Source organism: Mustelus asterias, unplaced genomic scaffold (assembly GCF_964213995.1).
Source record: "Mustelus asterias unplaced genomic scaffold, sMusAst1.hap1.1 HAP1_SCAFFOLD_199, whole genome shotgun sequence".
Taxonomy (NCBI): Eukaryota; Metazoa; Chordata; class Chondrichthyes; order Carcharhiniformes; family Triakidae; genus Mustelus; species Mustelus asterias.
In genome coordinates, this window is record NW_027590191.1 from 789,716 (window position 1) to 797,488 (window position 7,773).

The following is a 7,773-nucleotide window of genomic DNA, read 5'->3' on the forward strand; positions in this document are numbered from 1 at the left end:
CAGCAACAAGAAAACTTGCAGACACACACATTTACAGACACAGAGAAACTCACAAATACATATGCAGATATACACTATCTCAGACAAACAGCTACAGGCAAACTGTCAGACACACACAAGCACATTCACAGACGCATGCAGACACACAGACATACACACTGTCACACACTCTCAAATACAGAGACAGACTGAGACCATGAAGAGTTGGTGTCAATCTCACCCTAATCCACCTGCTTAAATAATAACACCTGCACTAAAATAGTAACAGAAGCAAATCTGAAGCTCGGTGTGTGGGTTTTATTGTGAATGAGCGAAAGTATAAATATATCCCCATAGCTTTGAGTTGGAGTGGAATTAATGATTTATCTGCTGCCTGCGATCGCCTTCAACAAATATTAAATCATAGAGATTATAAATTTTGAACAGCAATATCTAATAAAAGAACAAAGAATAATACAGCACAGGAACAGGCCCTTCGGCCCTCCAAGCCCGTGCCGCTCCCTGGTCTAAACTAGACCATTCTTTTGTATCCCTCCATTCCCACTCCATTCATGTGGCTATCTAGATAAGTCTGAAATGTTCCCAGTGTGTCCGCCTCCACCACCTTGCCCGGCATTCCAGGCCCCCATCACCCTCTGTGTAAAATACGTCCTTCTGATATCCGTGTTAAACCTCCCCCCCCCCTCACCTTGAACCTATGACCCCTTGTGAATGTCACCACTGACCTGGGAAAAAGCTTCCCACCATTCACCCTATCTATGCCTTTCATAATTTTATACACCTCTATTAGGTCACCCCTCATCCTCCGTCTTTCCAGTGAGAACAACCCCAGTTTACCCAATCTCTCCTCATAACTAAGCCCCTCCATACCAGGCAACATCCTGGTAAACCTCCTCTGCACTCTCTCTAAAGCCTCCACGTCCTTCTGGTAGTGTGGCGACCAGAACTGGGCGCAGTATTCCAAATGCGGCCGAACCAACGTTCTATATAACTGCAACATCAGACCCCAACTTTTATACTCTATGCCCCGTCCTATAAAGGCAAGCATGCCATATGCCTTATTCACTACCTTCTCCACTTGTGACGTCACCTTCAAGGATCTGTGGACTTGCACACCTAGGTCCCTCTGCATATCTACACCCTTTATGGTTCTGCCATTTATCTTACAGCTCCCCCCTACGTTAGTTCCTCCAAAATGCATCACTTCGCATTTATCTGGATTGAACTCCATCTGCCATTTCTTTGCCCAAATTTCCAGCCTAACTATATCCTTCTGTAGCCTCTGACAATGTTCCTCACTATCTGCAAGTCCAACCATTTTCGTGTCATCCGCAACTTACTGATCACCCCAGTTACACCTTCTTCCAGATCATTTATATAAATCACAAACAGCAGAGGTCCCAATACAGAGCCCTGCGGAACACCACTAGTCACAGGCATCAAGCCGGAAAAAGACCCTTCCACTACCACCCTCTGTCTTCTGTGACCAAGCCAGTTCTCCACCCATCTAGCCACCTCCCCCTTTATCCCATGAGATCCAACCTACCATGAGAGACTTTGTCAAATGCTTTACTAAAGCCCATACAGACGACATCCACGGCCCTTCCCTCATCAACCATTCTAGTCACTTCTACAAAAAACTCCACCAGGTTAGTGAGCGATGACCTCCCTCTCACAAAACCATGCTGACTATCATTAATGAGTTTATTCCTTTCTAAATGCGCATACATCCTATCTCTAAGAATCCTCTCCAACAACTTCCCCACCACGGACGTCAAGCTCACCGGCCTATAATTTCCCGGGTTACCCTTCCTACCCTTCTTAAATAACGGGACCACATTAGCTATCCTCCAATCCTCTGGGACCTCACCTGTGTCCACTGACGAGACAAAGATTTGCGTCAGAGGCCCAGCGATTTCATCTCTCGTCTCCCTGAGCAGCCTGGGATAGATTCCATCAGGCCCTGGGGATTTGTCAGTCATTATATTCCCTAAAAAACCTAACACTTCCTCCCTTGTAATGGAGATTTTCTCTAACGGGTCAACACTCCCCTCCGAGACACTCCCAGTCAACACATCCCTCTCCTTTGTGAATACCGATGCAAAGTATTCATTTAGGATCTCCCCTACTTCTTTGGGCTCTAAGCATAATTCCCCACTTTTGTCCCTGAGAGGTCCGATTTTTTCCCTGACAACCCTTTTGTTCCTAACGTATGAATAAAATGCCTTGGGATTCTCCTTAATCCTGTCTGCCAAGGACGTTTCGTGACCCCTTTTTGCCCTTCTAATTCCTCGTTTGAGTTCTTTCCTACTTTCTTTGTATTTCTCCAGAGCTCCCTCTGTTTTTAGCTGCCTGGATCTAACGTACACCACTCTTTTCTTCATGACCAATCGCTCAATTTCCCTGGTTATCCACGGTTCTCGAATCCTACCCTTCCTATCCTTTTTTACAGGCACATGCCTATCCTGCAGCCCTAACAACTGTTCCTTAAAAGACTCCCACATGCCAGATGTGGATTTACCCTCAAACAGCCTCTCCCAATCAACATCTGCCAAATTCTGCCTAATCCCACTAAAGTTAGCCTTCCCCCAATCCAACACCTTACCCTTGGGACACCACTCATCCTTTTCCATCTCTATCCTAAAGCTAACAGAATTGTGGTCACTATTTGCCACATGTTCCCCTACCGAAACTTTGAAGACCTGACCAGGCTCATTCCCCAGTACCAGGTCCAGTATAGCCCCCTCTCTCGTCGGGCTATCTACATATTGTTCCAAAGAACCTGTACGCATTTTACAAATGCCTCCCCATTCTGACTCCCAGCCCTACGCGATTTCCAGTCTATACCAGGGAAATTGAAGTCTCCCACTACAGCAACCCTATTTTTCCTGCACCTATCCATTATCTCCTGACATATCCGTTCTTCCACTTCCTTTGGGCTGTTGGGGGGCCTGTAGTATACCCCAACATAGTGACTGCGCCCTTCCTGTTTCTGAGCTCCACCCACAGTGACTCATTACACGACCCCTCTGAATTGTCCTCCCTCTGCACCGCTGTAATATGCTCTCTAACTAATACTGCTACTCCCCCACCTCTTTTGGCCCCTCCACTGTCTCACCTAAAACACTTGTACCCCGGAATATTCAGCTGCCAGTCCTGTCCCTCTTTCAACCAAGTCTCTGTCACCGCACCCACATCCAAATTCCTCGTAAGCATTAAGGCCCTAAGTTCGTCTGTCTTACATGCGACGCTCCTTGCATTGAAGTAGATGCACTCCAGACCTCCAGGCCCAGTGAGGTCATCCTCCCCCAGAGTGCCCTTCTTCTTTGCCAGCCTTGTCCTGGCCCCAAGCTCGTCCCCAGCCTCTACACTTGTAGACCTAATTTTTTGATCCCCACCCCCCTGCCATATTTGTTTAAACCCACCCGAACTGCACTAGCAAAACTCCCAACCAGTCTCGCACGCTATCTTCCTGGCTCACCGGTCTAATCGAGCGGCGAGTCGAGCCAGTAAGATCGCCCCCTGTATCTTTCTTTCACACTCAGACTGAACAATCAGCCTTATTCTTGAGGCAGATTTCACAGAATATAATGTCCTCTCGCTGATCAAAATGAAAGAAGAAATTCTTAGTTTAAACAATTCCTGCTCGCTACACAGATTCCACAAGCATTGAGGTGAATACAGTGTGGTAACAACAAAATGACAACAATACAGTTCAGTAACAACACAAACTTAATTTAAACTTCATCTTTTTTTTGTTATATTCCTCAACCTAATTATTTTAATTTGATCAGTTTTTGTTAGGGATGGGTAACTTCTGTTCTTTATAAACTGGTTCACTCATTTTGTTTATTCTACATGGGCTCGGAGAATCAGAACCCAGTCTTTATCATCCTTATCCTTTTTCTCCTTCTGCCACCACTCCCTCTGTTTTGCGGGAGGGTCGTGGGGATTCCAATCAGACCGAATCATTTTATCATAAAAGTAAAACACTGCGGATTCTGGAATCTGAAAAAAAAACAAAAAATGATGGAAAATCTCAGCAGGTCTGACAGTATCTGTGGAGAGAGAATAGAGCCAATGTTTCGAGTCTGGATGTCCCTTCATAAGAGCTCTTCTGAAGTGTCATCCAGACTCGAAACGTTGGCTCTATTCTCTTATCATTGTATCGATAAGTTTCTTGTTCTTAGTTTCCAAATGGCAGGTAAGAGACCTGTCCGGTCCCCACTCGAGCTCTGATTTTTTCACTGGCCATGCTTGGGTCGGATTATAACCATTAGAAGCTACGCTCAGAGGTCCACTTTTCAATCCAGTGCTACTTGGAGTATACTGAAGTGACATTATCGGGTCACACATTTATGATAAAATAATTTAAATAATGCCTGAGAACGCTTCTTAACCAACTACCTATCACCGTGTGTTGATTGGTCAGACCCACTTTTTACAGATTCGGTTATCTCAGCCGCTGAACACCAGCCGGTCCTGGAATAAGTTTAATTCTAACCCATTCTGAGTAAATATTCTCACCAGGTCCTCTGTCGGGGCCCTGCTAAGCAGCTTTAATGGTCCGTGATTGCAGAAACTGAGCAGTCACAGGAATGTGGTCAAGATAGTCCAGTCCCATAATGCCTCACATTCAATCTGCTGTCCTTCAATTATAACACAATATGTGGCTGTCTGTAGCTGCCTCGGCCGTGGTCAACCCCAACACTGCCTTCCTGAACTGCTACAATGCCTGAGGTGTAAGCACACCCACAGTGCTGTTAGGGAGGTATTTCCAGCTACACATTCCAGACTTTCACTCGACTGTAGGTGGATACGAGATTGATATATTCTATTCAACCACACCCAAGGTGAGTTCTTCCCATTTCTTTATTGTCCAGGAAAGTATATTCACAACATCTTGAAAACAGAAATTAAACATTCCCATTTAATTTCAGGTATTAACATATTCTGTTCGTTTGTTCTTTATTGTCGATGTCAGGCTGGGGTTGTTCCTCTTGGAGCAAAGGAGGTTGAGGTGAGATTTGATAGAGGTGGACAAGATTCTGACAGGTTTAGATAAGGTGGACAAAGAAAAGCTGTTCCCATTAGTTGATGGAACAAGGATGAGGGGGACGCAGATTTTGGTTCAGAGATGCAGGGGGGGATGTGAGGAAGAATATTTTGATGCAGCGAATGGTAATGACCTGGAACTCGCTGCCTACGAGGGTGGAGGAAGTGGAGACAATAAACAATTACAAAGGAAATTGGATGAGCATTTGGGGGGCTTTCAAACAGAAATGCTGACTAAATATCTCTTAACTTCCAGCCTGGGCTCGATTCCCAGCTTGGGTCACCTCTGTGTGGAGTTTCCACATTCTCATCGTGTCTGCATGTGTTTCTTCCGGGTGCTCCGGTTTCCTCCCACAGTCCAAAGATGTGCAGGTTAGGTGGATTGGCCATGCTAAATTGCCTCTTAGTATCAGGGGGGCCAGCTAAGGTAAATGCATGGGGTTATGGGGATAGGGCCTGGGTGGGATTGTGGGCTGTGCAGTCAATGGGCTGAATGGCCTCCTTCTGCACCGTAGGGATTCTTTGATTCTTTACACTCTGTTACCATTGTGAAATCTGAAACCAGGTATTCGCAACAAGACTCAGAGGGTATCAGTCCACTGGAGGCAAAGTCATGAGACTGGTCGGTCCAGCAGAAAGAAACCCTCCGACCCTTCCCATTGACCAACTGTGAGAATGAACAAAACGCAGTCCTGGATGTAATTGAGAGCAGAAACAATAACAGCAGAATCCAACCCCGAATATCATTCATGAACGTGTTGGTGTCTCAGCAGGGCAAATGAAGCTCTGAATCCCTTCCCACACTGAGAGCAGGTGAACGGCCTCTCTCCAATGTGAACTCGCTGGTGTCTCAGCAGGTGGGATGAAACTCTGAATCCCTTCCCACACTGAGAGCAGGTAAAGGGCCTCTCCCCAGTGTGAAGTCGATGGTGTGCCAGCTGGGTGGATAACCGAGTGAATCCCTCCCCACACTGAGAGCAGGTTGCGAATACCTGTTTTTAAATTTCACAAGGATCACAGAGTGACCGGGTGTTAGGAATCATAGAATCCCCACAGTGCAGAAGCAGGCCATTCGGCCCATTGACTCTGCACAGACCACAATCCCACCCAGGCCCTGTCCCCATAACCCCATGCATTTACCTTAGTTGGTCCCCCTAACACTAAGGTGCAATTTAGCATGGCCAATCCACCTAACCTGGTTTCTCCCCAGTGTGAATTCGCTGGTGTGTCTGCAGGTCGGATGAGTGAGTGAATTCCTTCTCACACACAGAGCAGGTGAACGGTCTCTCCCCGGTGTGAACTCGCTGGTGTCTCTGCAGACTGGATGAGTGAGTGAATTCCTTCCCACACACAGAGCAGGTGAACGGTCTCTCCCCAGTGTGACTGCGTCGATGAGTGTCCAGATCAGATGAGACTTTGAATCCTTTCCCGTAGTCCCCACGGTTTCTCCATGGTGCGGGTGTCCTTGTGACTCTACAAGTTAAACAATCAGTTAAATCTCACACAGAACATGGGTACAGTCTCTCCCACTGTGAATGCTGCGATGTATTTTCAGGCTGTGTAACTGGTGAAAGCTCTTTCCACACTCAGTGCACTGGAACACTCTCACTCGAGGGTGTGTTTATGTGTCTCGGTGTTTTTCCAGCCACACTGATGTTTAAAGTCTTTTAAAGCAGAAAGAATATGGAAACATTTCTCCTTCTCGAATCAAAGGTCGATAATATTCAGGTCTCGATTATATGATATATTATATTATATTATGATTATAGTATTCAGATTCTATGATTCCGATTTAAAAACAAATGAACTGTCTGCTGAAAGGGTTAACTTTTCTACAGAACCGAAAAGGGTGGGGAGTGAGCAGCAAAAACTTGGCACACAATTACTTCACTTTACACAAGTTTAAAACAAAACAAATGATTTTAAACTTCATCTATTAATTTTTTGGGGGATATTCCTCAACTGATTTAATTTGATCAGTTTTTGTTAGGGATGGGTAACTTCTGTTCTTTATGAACTGATTCACTCATTTTCTTAATTCCACATGGGCTCAGAGAATCAGAACCCAGACTTTATCATCCTTATCCTTTTTCTCCCTTTGCCACCACTCCCTCTGTTTCGCGGGAGGGTCGTGGGGATTCCAATCAGAACTAATCATTTTATCATAAAAGTAAAATACTGCGGATGCTGGAATCTGAAACAAAAACAGAAAATGCTGGAAAATCTCAGCAGGTCTGACAGTATCTGTGGAGAGAGAATAGAGCCAATGTTTCGAGTCTGGATGACCCTTTATAAGAGCTTTTATGAAGTGTCATCCAGACTCGAAACGTTGGCTCTATTCTCTAATCATTTTAATCGATAAGTTTCTTGTTCTTAGTTTCCAAATGGCAGGAAGAGACCTGTCCGGTCCCCACTCTGATTTTTCACTGGCCATGCTTGGGTAAGATTATAATCATTAGAATCTACTCTCAGAGATCTGCTTTTCAGTCCAGTGCTACTTGGAGTATACCGTCACTTCACCGACTATCAGGTCACAAGTCCCTCACAGTTCTTATCACAAATTTATGATAAAATAATTTAAACATGCCTGAGAACGCTTCTTAACTTCTTAGTCAGCTACCTACCCCCGTTTGTTGATTAGTCAGAGCCCATTTTTACAGATTCCAGGTTTCTCAGCTGCTGAACATCAGCCGGTCCTGCAATAATTTCATAGAATCT